A 19,201-nucleotide genomic window follows, 5' to 3' on the forward strand; every position below is an offset into this window, starting at 1 on the left:
GCTTTGCTAGGTTGTTAGATATTTGCTTTTAATTTTAGACAACAATTGGCTTAAAAGAGAAGCTTGTGTATTAGAAGTACTGCTTTTTCATATACATTTTCTGTATTATAATTCTCTGAGGGACTAGTGACAGAAATATAACTCAGAAGAGTTCAAAAGAAATATCTTGACTCAGTGACTGAATACTCCAGTGGTAGGACTGTCACTGTTACGACTGCAGGTATAGCTGAATCCCGAAACTCAATTGATACTATCGGTACCTGGCCTCTCTTCTTCCTCCTCTTCCTCCTCCACCTACTCTTCCCCCTCCTCCTACTCCTCCTTCTCCTCCTCCTCCTCTCCCTGTGCCTGTCTCTGTTTCTCCATCTCTTAAATATTGTTTCTTCTGTATCCCTATGTTGGGTTCGTTCTAAGTCAGTCTCTATCCTTCTGATGACTAAAATGGCCCCTGATAGCCTCAGGCTTATATAATCTCTTGTGCCCCCCATTTGAGAAAGCTCTAGATTTTTGTTTGGTCTGGTTTTGATTGTGTGCTTTGATCATAGGCCCATGCCTGAACCTACCCAAGGGGCCAAGGAGATGTAGTACTCTGACTGGCCACTCTTGCTCACCCCCAAGGCCAGGGATAGGATCAATCCACCTGAGCCACATGGACTGAGAAATGTGATCCTTTTTCCCAAGCATATACTGGTCAAATGCAAACATAGACACATACATTCATATTCTCTCTTTCTCTCTCTCTCAAATATTGTACCTCACCATGGTAATGATCCTGTGAGAAACATTGGACCAGTCTCCTAGTCAGCTTGTCATACTGGAAGGATATAGGAAGCAGAGCAGTTTGACCCCTTTCCATTTTGGCTGTGTACTCTTAGCCAACTTAGAAAACGTTCTGAGCATCCATTCCCTCGCTGTCAACTAAAGATAATATACAAGATTGTGATGAAGACTAAATGATATATTACATCAAGATGAACCTAATCTAGTACTTAGCACATAGGAAACATTTAGTATATATTAGATATATCTTGTTACTTGCCCTTTGACAAAACCACTTTGATTCAGAAAAGGGAATTCAGGAGTGGGGAAGGGGTATAAAATCTGGAGAACTACCATCTATACCCTTTTCATAAAAATAAACTTTTAATTGTATAGCTGTTTTAGATATGCAGAATTATTACAAAGTTAGTTCAGAGAGTTCCTATATACCTTATGTCCAGTTTCCCCTGTTATTAACTACTTATATTGATATGGTACATTTGCACAATGAATAGGCCAATATGTACATATTATTATTAACTAAAGTCAGTACTGTATTCAGATTTTCTCATCTTCTCCCTAATGTCCTTCTTCTATTCCTAGATCCCATCCAGGATACAACATTACATTTAATCATCGTGTCCCAGGCTCTTCTTGGTTGAGCCTGTTTCTCAGTTATTCCTTGTTTTTGATGACCTTGACAGTTTTGAGGAGTACCAGTCAGGTGTTTTAAAGGATGTCCCTCAACTGGGGTTTGTTGATGTTGTTCTCATCATATGTTTCTGGGCCCATTAGACGATCAGGAACTTGTCCACCACTTTCAACACTGTAGCTTTGACCATTATCTGTCACATAGTAGGTAAATAAATAATTGTCTGCCAATTGAAAAAAAAATGGAACCAATGGCAGAGACTACTGGTTGCCTAAGCAATATTCTACTTTTCCTTCTTCCTTACCAACAAAAATTTAATTTAAAAATTGCTTATTTATTTAGATATCTATCTATTTGATTGAGGTAAAATTCATATAATATAAAATTAACTACTTTAAAGTGAACAATTCAGTGGCATTTAGTACATTCACAATGTTGTGCAATCACCAACTATATCTAGTTCCACAACATTTTCAGACATTTCCAGAAGGAAACCCTGTACCCATTAAGCAGTTGCTCCCCATTTCCCCCTACTCCATAGCTCCTGACAACTACCAATCTGCATTCTGTCTCTATAGATTTGTCAATTCACGATATTTAATATAAACAGATTCGTACAATATGTGACTTCTTGTGTCTGTCTTCTTTCACTTGCCATACTGTTTTTGAGGTTTATCCACATTTTAGCATTTATAAATACTTCATTCCTTTTTATGGCATAGGCCTACTTTTATTTGGGATAGCAGTGTTCCCAGCTTAAAAGAAAACTGTATTCCCCTCCCTTTCTTGCTCCTAGGTGCGGTTATGTGGCACTGGTCTAGCCAGTGAGGTGTAGGAATTCCTGGATGGGGCTTCCAGGCACTTTTCTTACAGGAAGCTGATTCAGTCAGCAATCCCCCTTTTGGCCCTTTGCCCTTTCCCTTCTTCCATCATGAAACATAACCATTATGGCGAGCACTCTAGATCTAAGGAACAGAACACAAGGATAATAGAATAGAAAACCGGAAGGAACTGACATCTCTGAAGAAACCTTGCAGCTGCTATATCCAATCTGTAATCTGGACTCTGGACTCCTTTCATGTGAAAAAGAAATGAGCATCTTATGTATTTTAAAATATTGATATGACAAAACCTATTTTACTGTGCATTAGAGATCCAGTTAAAGTTAGAGACATTTCTCAGTCAATGAGTTTATCGTAATTCTACATTAGACCTAAGTAAGAGAATATTCAAATGTCCACTTACATAAATGTTTTAATCATTTCACCATTGTCATCCTTAGCTTAGGACTATTCCTGTGCACCTAATATGGCAGAGAGAAAAAGGTGAGCAAGTTATGTCTGAAAACGGAGGTTGCTGCTTTATAGAGTAAGATAACAATGCACTGACGTAGACTCCTTCTAAACATATATATATTCCACTTCCAGGGAATAAACCCAAAATGTCAAGGGCACCTCTGCAGCCCTGACTAAAAGGTGAGACTCTTTGTATTGCCTGCTGACATCCACTTAGGAGAGAATGAAGTGTGATAATTTTGGAGTATATAATATTTTGATTCTTTTATTAAAATATATGGTAAATGAGTACAGAGATAGAGGCCTAGCATACTTCCTTAGTGTATAAAAAAGATAGACTGCATAGGAGGCAAGATAGGATAAGTGCTTGAGTAAAATAGAGGTAAGGGTTGAATGTTGGAGCTGCAAAGAGAGATTGGAATAATGATGACTAAAGTTGAAGATGAAAAAAATGGAAGTTGAAGGACAATGAAAAGCCAGTTAGTGGTTTTGAGAAGAAATGTTTAGTTGGAACAATTTTAGGGGAATAACGTTATTTTGGTAGGAGGAAAATTTTCAATGACATGAGTAAGATAAACTAATGAGGGGACTGGAACATGGAGTATGCTAGTATTCCAGTGAAAATAGCGAATGCATTGAGAGCAGTTTTAGGAGTGAAAATAAGCTCAAAAACTTTAAAGGAAATGGAAAAATTTGTGCAGATGCACTATGATTGCTGCGATTTTTTTAAAAAATTTTTATTGAAGTATAGTTGCTTTACGATGTGTTAGTTTCTCGTGTACAGCAAAGTGATTCATTTATACATACATATATATATTGAATATATATATATTCTTTTTCAGATTTTTTTCCATTATAGGTTCTTTTTTTTTTTTTTTTTTTTTTTAATGGTGGCTTCAGGAAAAACTTTCTGATACAAGTAAGTGGTATGGGCTTAAACCTCAGGACCAGAATAAGTCCTTCATTCAAATGCATTTATTGAGAACCTACTATGTTTCTGGACTCTGCTAGTTATCAGAGATTAAATTGTGAATTTAAAAACTATGGCTTTTGCCCCCATTAATCTTAGGTTATAGTGGGGAAACGCAGTAAACAGATAAACAAGTGCATATTTGAACAGAAAGTAATAGTGTCACATTTTCCCCAATTTTAATTCCATGTAGCAGTAAGAACACAGAATAAAATGAAGATAGGTGTGATTAGAAGAAAGAGGTCAAGAATGTAACATTTCTCGAGGACAAATCATTCAACAAGTACATTTGCATCTGCCCATTGGTGATGCATTTGGGCAGCTTTGCCTTCACCTTCCTCAGTCACAACAAAGCATGGACCTCAGTAGAGGAAGGCGTAGAGAAAGGCAGAAACACATCAAAATATGAAGACTAATTTAGTCTATTTTTCTAATTAAATGTCAGTGTTTAAATTGTAAACATGACTTAGGATGTAGGCTAGTATCACCTGAATTGTCTAATTACGCTAACATGCAGCTTAAAATAATGATGGTAACAATACATTTCTCTTTAAATTCAAGTAAATATCATTAAAAGAAGCACAAAGCAAGGGGACTAGAAAGTGTGAAAGAAGCAGGCTAACAGGGCACCGTAGCTGGGTCACAGGTCCCAATGTTAACAGAATGAAGCCTTTTTTTTTTTCCTGGAATCAAATTTCAAAAATTAATATTGAAAAAGCTCCCTTAGACAGCTCAGTGTCATTACTTCTGGAGGTCTCTCTCTTAAGTGCCTGATGAAGATGACAGTTCCTAAACTGTCTGCCAACAAGTGTTAATTACTTGGGTAATCAAAACTATATACCTGTTGATTTCCCCTCTGTATTCATCATTTAAAATGAAAATAGCTTTAACTTTTGCTGGCTGTTAAAATACAAGCTCATTGCGAAAATACAGAAAATAAATAGCCAAATTATTAATAATGGTTTTCTCCTATGGTGGGATTTCAGGTAATTTTTGGTTTTGTCTATTTATTTTCCATGTTTTGTACCCATGAGCCTAACAGGGAGAAGCTGAGATGTCATGAGTGGAGACCAAATGGCTCATGAGTAAATAGGGCAGGGACAGAGAAGTGGTACAAGTTCCATAGAACCAAGCACATGGTAGAAACTCAAGAATCAAATACCTCATTAATTTTATTAAATGCCTAATTGTCTGAAAGTATGAAATAGCATTATCTGATGGAGATACAGTGAAAAAGCATTCTGTGACGAATTCCAGGAGAAGGAAACACTACATAAAGTATTAACCAACCTCATGATATTCTATGAGAAAAGATTGATTTGTATGGTTTTACATCAGAATATCCATATATGTATGTGCGTCTGTGTGTGTATAATATTCATTTAGTTAAGGGCTAAATTTTCCCAACAAACATCAGTGAGAAACGCTTTTTAATTGGGCTTCCATTCTTGCCCTACATTAGTGACTCTCTCTCTCTCTCTCTCTCTCTCTCTCCCTCTCCCTCTCTCTCTCTCTCTCTCTCTCTCTCACTCTCACTCTCTCTCTCACACACACACACACACACACACACAAGTGTAGGTAGGAGAACAAGGGAGGAAATTCTGCATTAGGGACACTTCAAAAGTAGGTTAATGCAAATGAACAGGATGCCAAGTACAGTACGAAAATTGACATTTATTAGCGCACTTTGCATGAAGTGCAAAATTTTCAAAGCTTTGCCGTGCATATGAAACTGTTCCATTTTTATGCCCATGTTTTCATTATTCAGTAACGTATTACTTTCTGTTGTTCCCAAATGCAAGTTGTAAATCTGCTCAAAAAGTTTCACTGATCTGGGATTTCACTTAGTCTTTTGCAGTTGACCTGATCATTTCATTACGACCAGAAAAGTAATTCAATGGAAATGAGTAAGAATAAATAGAAATAGAAGGCCATATATCTTTGAAATTAAAAAATAATAAAATTAATTGTTCATTCTTAGTGGCTTATTTTTGGCCACACTTAAGTCCATATTTTCATCTCTGGAATTAAATTCTATCACCATAAACATGAAATATATTTTATGTGCACAGGAAAGGAAAAATTTAAAAGCCCCATTCATCTATTCACTCATCTAGGTATTCATTTTACATAGACATTTGCCTTGATTCGCTTTCCTTTTTAGAAAGTATTTATAATTTCCATGTATTTTACGTAGACAAGTAAAGCATGAATCCATTCCTACTGTAAAAAAGAAAATTAAAAAATAAAACACACACAGAATGTATTAGTCTGCCTTGGCCAATACTCATCTCTATTCTCTAACTTCTCCAGAGCACAAGCAATCAGATTTTGTTTGTTTGTTTTTCTACTGAAATTGTGTGAATCATTTTGCAGATCATTTTTATACATCTGCAAGGTTTCTCCATGTCAGTATATATAGGCTTATTAACTCATGAAGAATATTTCACAGAGCACACAAAAATTGTATTAAATCATTTCCCTACTGGTAGATATTTAGGATTGTCCAAATGTTCTACCATTACAAACAATATTTCAGTTATAATCCATGATTATGCTTCATTGTGTACAGATAAGCAAGTATTTCTCTGGGTAGATACTAGGAAGTGGAACTGATAGTCATAGGGTACAAGCATTGATGATTTTAATAGATACTGCGAAATTGCCCTCCAAATGTCGGTACCAATTGACTTTCCCACCAGCAGGTTGTAAGAGTCCATAGGCCCCCTATCTTTTAGAAGCACTGAAAAGAGAAAATGCTACTGCCATGTTATTTTAATATGTGTTTCTCTGATTCCTAGTGAGTTCAGGTTTTCATATATTTACTGGCTCTTTTGTCTTTCTCCTTTTTGAAATGCCTCTTCATAGCCTGTTCTTTTAAATCCTTTGTAGATTTTATACATTGCAGATATTTTCTTAGAGTGTGTTGTTTATCTTTTTTACTTTGCTTAAGTTAACAATTTTTAAATTTTATAAATTAAATATATCAATCTTATCTTTCATGGGTCCCCCACCCCCCTGCCTTGTTGTGTGTTATTTAAGAAAGCCTTCCAGCCTTCCCTATCCCAAGTATCAGAATCTAAACTCTGGTACATTTATAGCTTTTTTAAAAAAGCATTTTGATGTATAATCAAAGATACCTTTAGCATCATCCCTGAATTGAAGGATTGAAGGAGTTAACATAGGAAACTGCATGTTAAAATTAAATGAGTTATATTTTGTAAAGCACTTAGAACAATGTCTGAGCAGAGTAAGCATTATAAATAGATATAGAAACATATTATATATAGATATAGTATATATCTATATCTATCTATATATATATATAAAGTAAACCCCCCCCAAAAATGTTCACAAGGGAAGGAGTTTTAAGCAGACAATTGATTTGCAAATGTGATATATCCTTTTGACCAAAAGAGCTGATGGATTTAGTGAATTACTTTCCTTAGGGCATATTAAACCTCCACTGTTGACTGTCAGGAGGAAATACACCTTGCCAGGTTTGTCCACTGGCGGTGATGATTGTGTATGCATTATACACTTATTGTCAAATTTTTATGAGAATACCAAGTTAAAATCAAAAGTGAAATGCATATACTGGAAAATGGCAGTATTAATTGGTCTATCTCATATTTATTTATTGAACACTTACACTGTGCCAGATGCTACAGAGCATCAATGACAAGTAACAGTCCTTTTGCTTGAGGCTTTTGAAGTATAACGGGGTGAATTCTTCTGGGTGTGCAGATACTTATAATACAAAGCGGATTACGTTGTAGCCTAAAGAACATGTAAACAAAGGGCTATAAAAGATTATAAATGAGAGTAATCACACATGTAAAGATGTCTTTGAGTAAGTAGTGTTTGAAATGAGTTTTGACTACAAAGGTGAAAATTAGACAGGCACACTCCAGGCAAGGAATTAGTGTTACCTAAGTTAGATAGAACATCCAAGGATGTAAAATCAAAAGCTTTGGCAGAAATGGAGCGTGTTGCACCTGTGATCACAGTGAGAACAAGAACGGAAAGGTTCCATGTAGCGTTTAGATCATATCCCATTGTGAGGGCGTTGTATTAATTCCGTAGGAGGTGATGAATTTTGAAGAGGGAGATGTGTCATCCAGCCTACTTTTAAGAAAAATTGATTTGGCTGTCATATATTAGATAAATAGAATGGAGGTGAGGTCAGAGGGAGGGATAATAGTTAACAGCTCATTACCAAACGGCCTAAGTGAGAAATAGTGAAGGCTTTGACTAGGATAGTGGGAAAGAACTGGAAAGGAGGGGGTGGATGTGAGAGACTGTGTAAAGCAGAATCCACATGATTTAGCAACTGATTGAGGAGGAAAAGGGAGGGGCCCATAATGACTGGTTGCCTGCTTGGATGACTAGGATAATGTGGTAGCAGAATAAAAACAGGAAATTGGGCAGATGATATATTCTGGTCTTTAACTGAATGGATGTAAGATACTAGAAGAATTTTGAGAATGACTGTTTCAAACAAGTATTTGAAAATGAGGTTAGACGTTCAGGAGAGAGTTAAAGAAAGGGAAGAGATTTGGGAGTTTTAGTCTAAAATAATCTCAGGATGGGGGAGGGGGGACTTCGTAGCTCATTTAATCCTAAGAACTCTTCTTACGTGCCTTTTCCCCATATCTGCCAAATGGGCGTCTATCCTATATTTGAACTTTGGGTCCATGACATCCTGAGACAGGCATTTCTGTTTGCACCATTCAGTTTGAAATTCCTTCTTTATTTTGAGCTCATCAAAGTTCTTTCCTTTTGAGCCAAGTTCTCTGTCTTTGGACCCTACCCTAGAGCAATTGCAGTTCTTCAGTCTTACATAAGCTCTTCTGATATATTAAGAAAGCTGTAACATCCCTGTTTAGGCTACTCTTCCAGTAAAGCAGGGAGTGTAAATGGTGCTCAGAGGCAATGTAATATCTTAATGCCTTCTTTGGCTGTGATCCTTGCTAGAGTTTTCCCAGATATAAATAAACTTATAGAAAACACAAAACAAAATTTGAGTGGCTTCTAAGCTCAATAAATCTAATGTGCAAAACTGAATTTTTAAAATCCCTGATGGGAATCATTAGGATCTCCCTATGGACAGATGCCTGGGGACACATGTGTGCCTCTGTCACATCTCCTGCTTTGAACAATATATATTGTTTTATAAGCTAAACATAAGCTGAACAATATATATTGCTTTATAAGCTAAACATCTATATTCTTTTATAAGCTAAACATCTCTAGTTCTCACAATGATTCATACGACATAGTTTCCAATCACATCACTCTTCTTTGATCTAACTACCACGGAGAAGAGCAAGACTAGCCCCTCCCTTGGTCTAAATATTGTGATTTAAAAAAAAATTTTAGCTGAAATCACTTTGGCTACATCCCCCAGCTGGCTCATAGTCAGCATGCTGCCACTGGTGTCTGTTAATCCTCTGCAGCTGGCTGTGAAACCAAGTGGTGGCTCTTCCCTTAAGTGATGTTACATTTTGCCTTGTTGTAGCTGATGTTACTCTAACCCACGTGATTCTTTAGATCCCAAATCGATCATATTTATCAAGTTGCCTTCTAGATCTCCATTTATGACATTGTTCGCACTGTGGAATGGTTAACAACTTATATTCAGGATAGAATCCTTTTACCTAGCAGGGTTCTTCTAGTTTGATAGTAAGTTGTCAGAGTTAGGGAAGGAATTTGGGGGCAATGTCATTGAAGTGGTATAGATGTAAAAAGTGCTTTTTAAAATAAGATGACCCTGCTCTTTTAACCTGAATTTATTTTTATATAAAATAACACTATTTTTAGTTAAGAGCCTGAGCTGTTAAATCAGCAGACCTGAGTTCAAATCCTGTTCCGTCATTTTCAATTTATTTCTCCTCTGAATCTATTTCCTTAAGTGTCAAAGGAGGATATGAATTTATTCTTTCTAGGATATTGTGAAGGTTGAGGAGATGATATGCATAAAACACTTGGTACCTTGTTTGGTACACAATAAGTGCTTGGCTGTTATTTTTCTCTGAAAGTCTGATTACAGTTTAAAAAAATCACTTTTTATGCTATTTACATTCATTTTCATATTGAAAAAAAACTGTATAATTAAATACTTGGGAAGAAACTTCTAACATATATATGGCGAGCATCTGTTTTGTTATTGATTTTTCCTAAAAGTAGATTTTGATTTGCTCTACCTTCTTCCTATCCTTTATATAAGCAGCAAAACATTCATTGTAAGGATGATCAAGGCCAAGGATGCAATCTAGAAATATGTGGCCTTGGTGTCCTTACATCTGTACTACTACCAAAGCTGACCTAGCATCATCTGTGACCCTCAAGAACCTTCCCATTTATAAAGAGTTTTCCAGTACCAATTTGTCATGGCTAACCCTGAGTAAAGAAGGATATTTGGGAGATGGTGGGTACTCCCCTGTTGCAGTGACTGGCCCCCTCTCCATCACTGCATGTATGTTTCATTTCTATTTTCTCATCAGCTGTAATTAATGTGGTATTAAACCTATCCCTTGAGATTTTAATTTTATTTATTATATTTTCTTTTCTAGAAGTTCTAAGAGTTGCCTTATTTTAAATTGGTTAGGTAATTTTTATAGACAGATATAGAAATATCTATATATGCTTATGCTTGTCTTTTATTTCTTTGTTTTAAAATTGCTGGTTGGTAACTTTAAGTCTGTAGTTTCACTACAGAGAGTGGAGAGATAGCTTCTCTTTATTCTTTCTCATGATTCTTGCTCAAGGCACTTTATTTCCCCTTTGTGCTTAGTTGGTTTTTGTTTGTCTGTTTTTTCAACGAGCTGATCATTTTCCTTAGAATATTATTTTGGGGGATTCTCTGAGGCCTAGGATGAAGGGGAACTCTTCTGGAAAAGATTTCCATTTGCCTTGGCAAGTGCCTAAGGTGTGATCACTCTGGGATCACTATAAATTAAATGAAATTCATAGCTTTGAGGTTTTTTTGGGAACTATATAAGTAATATGAATTTGTGCTATAGATCTACCTTAAGGATGTATAAGACGTTGGAGAGGGTCAAGTTTAGTTATGTTTCACCATTTTCTTAATGATTGTAGGCCTTAGCTTTACTGGATGAGGGTCTCTCCAATTTGAGATTTGACTAAACCCCCAATCCCTAGGCTATCAGACCTGTGCCACCATTAAACCAAGATTGTGGTGACTGAGATTACTGTGTTAGTAATGCCCTCAGGAAAATGTCTTCAGTGGGCCACTTAATTCTTTGAGCTCTGGTTTTACTTAGATTTTGGCCTAGGATTCTTATGAACTATTTCATTTTGAGGGAAAGAATCTAGTATTTTTACTTATTTTCATTTCTTGGTCCAAATAACCTAGTTTGCCATATTACTAGAAATAGAACTTCCCCACTCTTTCTTATATAGGAGTTTTCTCAACCAGATTTTCTATTTAACATTTCAGATTTCTAGGACATAATTCTCATTCTCTGACCTTGCTTTCTTGCTACTGTCAGCTTTATTTCTAATCTACATTTTAACTTAATTTTCTCCTTTGGACAATTTCTATCAATCTTAAGCACCTTGAAATAGTTACTCTCATTAATATGATAGGGATTTTACAAAAAAATAATCTTTAAATAAAACCTCTGGATGGTTTGGTTGTGTGATTTAAGAATGAATTCATGGGGCTTTCCTGGTGGCGCAGTGGTTGAGAATCTGCCTGCTAATGCAGGGGGCACGTGTTCGAGCCCTGGTCTGGGAGGATCCCACATGCCGCGGAGCAACTGGGCCCGTGAGCCACAACTGCTGAGCCTGCGCGTCTGGAGCCTGTGCTCCGCGACAAGAGAGGCCGCGATAGTGAGAGGCCCGCGCACAGCGATGAGGAGTGGCCCCCGCTTGCCACAACTAGAGAAAGCCCTCACACAGAAACGAAGACCCAACACAGCCAAAAATAATAAATAAATAAATTAAAAAAAAAAAAAAAAGAATGAATTCATGACTTTGAAGAAGGAGTCAGGACTTGGAAGATTGGGTGAAATAAAAAGATGTAGTGAGAAACTCATGGGTATTGAGATGATTGATTTAGATTTAGATTTAGATTTAGATTTAGATTGTCAGGGAATTAAATGAAGCCAGGAAGGAGTTATGGGATATAAGCTGATTAAAAGAGGTAAGACAGGAAGGAATGATGGAGGAATTAGACGCAAAGGAGCCCATGTTAATCTTGGAGAATTCTAACGTGTATTCAGATTTTGAAGAAATCAATTAATGAATATTTCACTATTGACCACATAAATCAGGGCTGTTGTGTAGTCTTCTCTTTTCTTAGAACTACTTATCAGATATTATCTATAACAAAGGATCTTTTGACCTCAAAAGAATTTTTTTGGTACATTTACTCATCAAACCAATACCTAGAAACAACAGAGAAATGGAAAGTTAATAATATGACATCTGATACTTTATAATTTTTTTTCATCTGGAGATAATAGAAAGAATCAGAGAACGTCTAAGAATCTGAGAAAGTCTCACCGTATTATTCTCATGTCAGATTTTTTTTTTTCTCCAGCTATTCTTTCTCATTCGGAACAGTTTATTGTGCTACAAATGAAAAAGGGTATAATATGTGGTTATATTATGGAGCATAATATATGAAAAAATATATGTAAATAATACTTTATCTCTAAATTTCTAAGTTGTTTTAAATGTTTAAAGTTGTACAACCACCAGTATTTATTGAGCTACTCCTCTGTCTCTGGCATTATGGTGTTTTGCATATGTTAAGTATTTTTCTATTGAATCCTCAGAAAATCCTGTGAGCTAGAAATTATTATTGCTATTTTATAAGTGAAACTGAGACTCATAGAAAATTAGTAATGCGTAACTTTATTGTTTATGAATGTCTTCCACTTTTACTTTCATGTGCATTTTAACTGTGATCCTCATGTCAAGCCTATGAGTTAGGTCAGATATTGTTATTCACTTTTTATACATGAGGGCAAAGAGGCTCAGAGGAGTGAGACTTGCCAAATCAATCAGCACACTGATATAGATGGTGCTCAATCTCAGTGCTTCTAATAAACAATGTATTAATTTTTCCACAGTGCCACACTTCTTTAAAAGATAAGTGATGATGATGATTATAACTTTAATGATTGTGCAGAGTTTGGGATTTAGAAAATCATTATTAACCCAGTAACTGTATTTAATAATTTGTATATCTTATATCTAATGCTATGAGAAGAACCCAAGGGATGCATACAATGTGTGAAGAATTCTAGGAAGAATGTAGGAAGTAGACAATATAATCATAAATAGCAATCTGTATTCCAACAATTTATTTAGCTTTGTCAGATACATTTTTTAAAGATACTTTTCTTTTTCATGTACTCCAATGATTACAACCAGGAAACATTTGTAGCGTAAAGCTATCACCCCAAGATAATTATTTATTTCTTTTTGGGTGTCAGAAAAATTTTTGTTTGTAAATTTAGGTGTGATGATCAAAGTCAAAAGGAGTGTGTGAGGTAAACTGTTAAGCTAATGGGCTAAAATTGTTTTTTTCATTTTAGATTCTTAGGTAAGAAAGTATGTCATGGAGCTATAGAATCAGTGGGAACAAAACCATATCTGTTAGCTAGTAATAATTCCAACATTAAAAGGTCATATTCAGTGTAGTTCAACTCTGGAATTTCAAAAATGTTTATAGTAATACGTTAAAGAGTTTAAATAACTGACCTGAGGTCAGGCAGCTAATAAATGTTGGAGATTGGACTTAAACCCTATCAACCTCACCTTAGCCCCATACTCTAAACCCTAAACACTCCCAATGGGAGATAAGCGTTTCCATGATTTAAGGTTTGGTAAATTGGACAACTGTGTGTCTTGGGATCATGCTAAAACTGCAGGTTTTTAGAGTCACTTAAATGTTTCTTAGCCATGTAAGTCTTGGGTTACCCATGGAGTAGATTAGTCACAAAATAATTATAGGAGTCAAAATTAAAATAAAATAAAGTTCAGATTAATTATAGCTCACATATTTCACTCTTTTATATTTTTGTTTCCTTTTTGGGCATAAATACAAATTGAATATTTTTAAATTATTTCTGTCAAAACAAATTTTGTAATGCTCATTTTTGTGTTGTTGTTGTTTATAGTATTTGGTTGAATTAGGATTTTTTAAATTTGATTTTACCAAGCATAACACTTAAAGTCCAAAGGCTAATCCTATTTTGTATCCCAGAACTTTGGACAATGAGTAGCCCATAGTTTCTCAATAAATATTTATTGAATTATGAATATTAATTTGTCTACCAAATATTTTTTCAGCTACTAGACTAAGGCCTTTAGTTGAAAAATGTTTCCTTTTAAGAAATGCTCAAATTCTGATACATCTTTCTTCTTAATAGAGTATGTTTCTAAAGCCTTTTGAGTGTTTAAGGGTGTTATTGAATATATGTCAATAATGCTTAATGGAAAATCTATTCCTTCTTAAGACAGTGATATGTACCATCCAGCATAATGCATTTGTTCCAACTGATGATGATAAAAATATGACTCTCAGAGATGAGAAAGTATACTATGTCCTAAACCTAGCCAACTACAGCTGACTTCCTCTCTAGAAGTCAGCTACTTGTTGACTGATTTAGGATGGCCTGGCCTCAGATGGAATAACTGGGGTGGCTAGAATCTAACTCTGTGAGACTTTCATCCTCCAGAGGCTAGCTCAGGTATGTTCTCATGTCGACAGGAGAAGTGCAACAAAGGGAGAAGAGATGTGTAAGTACTGATTTAAGCCCCTGCTTCATGACTTCTAAGATCCCATTGGCCCAAGCAAGTCGCATGGTGGACTCAGACTCAGAGTGGAGGTTACATGTCCAAGGGTATGGGTACAGGCAGGAGTGAAGAACTGGGACTATTAATACCACGCATACTTAACTAATTGAATCTAATAAAGTGTATTTGGAATTTCCACTATAACCTTCTCATTCCCTAATTAGAACTGAATCCTAAAAGACAGACTACCTTAAACAATACACACACACACACTTTGTTCATTTTCTGCTTATCCTGTACTTTTTGCTAATATAATTCATTAGCTAAAATATTCATTTCTGTAGAGACTAAGCAAAAGAATAGCAGGCTTTTAAATAGAAATACCACATGGTATGGACTTTGTGTTCAGTATACAAGACAGATATTATCTACATGTTATTTATCAAGTAAAATTTGTGTGTGTGGACATTTTATTTACAAGCATACCTTGCAAGAAAAGCACATTTTTAAAAATAAAAATGAGCTGATCATTCTACAAACATTCCAGTTGCCTATTATAATGAAATTGTGTTAAGTGTCACTCTTAAAGCAATGGAGATGGCATTTGCATATCAGTTTAATTGCTTTGGATTAAACACTGAAAGATGAGAGCCAAGAGAGCTTATTAAGCTGAAATGAGGGCAAGTGATAAAAAAGTGATATTATGTCAACACTACATCTGGAAGTCTTTTGCTATTTCCATTTTAAATCCTAATTGGCAATGTTTCTTAAAATTACCATTGAATGCCATAGAGTCTTGAAATATAATTTTAAAAATTAGAAGGTTAATGCAGGAATTGTGCTTGATCAATTCGATTTGAAAGCCAAGCTAGAGTTTTCTCTACTTTATTAATATTTATTTGTTCTTAATGTACTAGGCTGTAAGCTTTTGAAAGGCATTGTCTCATTTATTGCTGTGTCTTTAGGGCTTTGACATCATCTGTCCTGTTATAGGTGCTCAATAAATATTTGTGAATGAATGAATGCGAAGTATGGCAACCCCATCGTAGTTACTGTTAAGCATTTTAGGTGAGGAGTTGGGCACTGCTGGTTTTGATTGGTGCCTACAATTGTACCCACAGGCTCCTTTCTACTCTGAAACACTGGGTGCTCACTGGCCTCCTCCCTCTTTGTATAGGTGAATCATCAGTCATTAAATACATAAAGTCCTCAGCCACCTACACTGAAGCAGGCTATGTGGAGTGGGGCATGTGTGAGGCAACTTAATTTGCAATTCAGAAGGTCTCCTGTTGGGATGTTTGATTTGGGGCTTGCATTAGCAACTACCATTTGTTGGCTGTGTCCACAGCGTCAGAAAACTGATAACCACATCGTTTGATAAATCAACGATAATGCCCATCTCACTCATTTGCATTGGAGAATTAGCACCACTTCCAGGTGGCCCCCGTTGCTCATCAGAGGGATTTCACATTTGCCAGATAGCTTATATAGTTAGATCATCTGAAACGTATCTTCTAAATTTGGTGAGAATAACTCCTCCATTTCAGTCATTCTGGATAATTTACTTTATGGAATGTCTCAGCAGCTTACAAATATTATCTTCTTTAATACTTATAACAACTGTGTGAAAAGGGTCCTATGAAATATCTCCATTTTGCAGATGGAAAAACTGAAGCACAGAGAAGTTAGGTGACTTACCTATGGCCCCACAACTAGTAAGTGGCAAAGCCATGTTTTGAAATGAAAAACTGGCTGGCTCCAGAGGGTTGTGCTTTTGACAACAGGGCTATGAACCCATAGGTGACCGAGGTTCCCCTAAGGACCCTGAAAATGAAGTATTTTGTATGCCACAGTTTTATTGTTGTTGTTTTAAATTTTTAATTGCGGTAAAAAACATGAAACATAAAATTTATCACCTTAACCATTTTTAAGTATACAGTTCAGTAGTGTTAGGTATATTCACATTGCTGTACGACAAATTTCTATAACTTTTTCATCTTGCAAAACTGAAACTCTGCTCACTGAACAACTCCCCATTTTCCCACCACATCGTTTTTAAGTCCTGTCATCCCAAACATCTAATAAGACTCCATCAGGCTGTTATCACGTGACAATAACAGGGAAGCAAAGACAGGAGAACACTGTCTTATTTGCATACATTGGTATATGCCCAGAATTCAAAACTTCTAAGAAACATAAATGTTTCTTAGCCTTGGAATTTTGTAGAAGGAAACTTATATGTTATAGTTCATCAGAATGACCTATGACTGAATTGTGAATTCAGGAATATTTTCTTGGTTCAAATCCAAGAAAACAAAAAAAGCTTTATTTAATTTTCTTATTTCTTATCATCATCATAACCTCTGCTTAAAGTTAAATTATATTTAAATAAGTAATAATTCTCATTTAGTATTCTTCTGATGTTTTAAAAAGACAATTGTGACATTCAACACAGTTAGAGAATATAAATGTACATTACATATGATTATAATTATATATAGTAAAATTTTAACCGTTCAAGTAAAAGTACTAATGCTATATAAGTAAATGCAAAGTCATACAATCTATGTTTGAAAAAATAAACAAAAATTTGAAAAGGATGTTTATATTAATTTACCTTTTCAATTCTTTTTTAATATTTACTACCATATTTGATTCACAAATAATCCTGTGAAATAGTTTGAACTGTGCTGTAATAAAGGATGATATGGAAGTAGACCCAGATCCAGATGGGTGGTACTTAGGCTGAGTACTAAGCTATGAGCAGAGAATGGGAAGGAGTTCCTGCTTGAGGGTCTCCACCAACACATGGATGTGAGGATGAACGTGGCACATTGGGAGCACCAAGAATTAAGTACTGCCAAAGCCACAGATGTGAATGGGGAAGTAGTAGGAGATGGGAAAGAGATACAAGACAAATCCTGGTCTAAAAAGACCTTGTATAGCTAAACAAAATAGTTTGAATTTGATTCCACAGAGTATGCAGATTCAGGGAAGGATATTAAGCAAAGGAGTGTGACTTGGTCAGAAATGTCACAGATGAAAATATTTTATCATTAATCCATTTGCTAGTGTCAGGACTCATTCAAGGTGGGTGATTGTTCAGCTATTAAGAAGGAAGCCTGAGAATTTCTCTAGGCATCCCTCAAAGTTAGAGTAGAAACAGTTAGGGATAAGAAGGGTATGCAGATAGATTTTCTATTTTTTAAGTTATTTAAAATTACTTGGTAATTAATTCAGTTACTTTGTGAATTATTCTAACACCAAACAGTAAAGGTTCTAATAGGATCAGGAAAAAGATGAATGTCATCATATTTGGACATGTTAAATGAAAGATGTTTACCGGTCATCCAAGGGGCTGTCTCAAATAGCAAATATCATTACAATAAAATTAAGTCTTTCAACAAAAATAACTATTAACGAATATATTTTTCTGATATTTTCAAATATCCCATTCTTTTCAAGCAACCTTCAATTCCAGAAAATCAGGAAGATGACATTTTTGAGTGATATAAATCTTTACACTTACATATAAAATATTTTAAAAGTATTTTCCACATGTATGAATTTACTCAGGTTTTTTGGGGGGAGGGCGTTTGAACTAGTCATTTAGTTTCTTTTTTTTTTTTTTAAAGAGGAAGGAATTTTTTTTTAAATTAATTAATTAATTAATTTTTGGCTATGTTGGGTCTTCGTTTCTGTGCGAGGGCTTTCTCTAGTTGTGGCGAGCGGGGGCCACTCTTCATCACGGTGCGCGGGCCTCTCACTGTCGCGGCCTCTCTTGTTGCGGAGCACAGGCTCCAGACACGCAGGCTCAGTAGCTGTGGCTCACGGACCTAGTTGCTCCGTGGCATGTGGGATCTTCCCAGACCAGGGCTCAAACCCGTGTCCCCTGCATTGGCAGGCAGATTCTCAACCACTGCGCCACCAGGGAAGGCCCCAGTCATTTAGTTTCTTACCTTACATTGTTATCCTAAAATATATTGTTTAGGAGCTACAGAAATAATTTTTTTCAATTAGCATATATATTTAAAGATATCTCATATCACAATTATTCATTCTTTCCCCTATAATTCCCTGTCGTCATTTTTTTCAGTTTATCTAAACTTATTTTTTATTCACTCATCTGTTACAAGTCAAGAAACTTTTACCCTCTCTTGTGATTATTATCCTGTCTGATGGAGACAAAATAATTGAGACAGAATAGAGGAGCAAGATGAATGGCACACAGCAGGTGCATTTGTATACTATGAAGTGTTTGCAAAATAATAAGCACCACATGAATAATACATTTGAAGAATATTGTCTGGCAAATGATATTGAGTTATATATCCAAATCGTCCCTCAATTACTGAAGAACGAATTACAAATGCCTAATGCATTTAGTTTTATCAGACAGAGAGAGAACTCACCATGTAGTACATCTAGTTAGAGTAAAAAGCTACTGTTTATTAAGAAAGGATTAAAATCTTTACCTATATGTATAATTTGAAAACCTAAGGAATATATAATAATATATTTAATTATTTGTACGTAATTTGAAAACCTAAGAAATATACAACTATAAGAAATAAGGAGGGCTTCCCTGGTGGCGCAGCAGTTAAGAATCTGCCTGCCAATGCAGGGGACACGGGTTCGAGCCCTGGTCCGGGAGGATCCCACATGCCGCGGAGCAACTGGCCCCGTGTGCCACAACTACTGAGCCTGCGTTCTAGAGCCCGTGAGCCACAACTACTGAAGCCCTCGTGC

General features: G+C 35.7%; 1 protein-coding gene across 1 annotated transcript in view; it reads left to right on the forward strand.

Annotated features, from left to right (window-relative positions):
* IL1RAPL1 (interleukin 1 receptor accessory protein like 1) overlaps nt 1-19,201 on the forward strand; it is a 712,722-nt gene that overhangs the window by 101,479 nt on the left and 592,042 nt on the right. The window lies entirely within an intron of this gene.

Source organism: Eubalaena glacialis, chromosome X, assembly GCF_028564815.1.
Source record: "Eubalaena glacialis isolate mEubGla1 chromosome X, mEubGla1.1.hap2.+ XY, whole genome shotgun sequence".
Lineage (NCBI taxonomy): Eukaryota > Metazoa > Chordata > Mammalia > Artiodactyla > Balaenidae > Eubalaena > Eubalaena glacialis.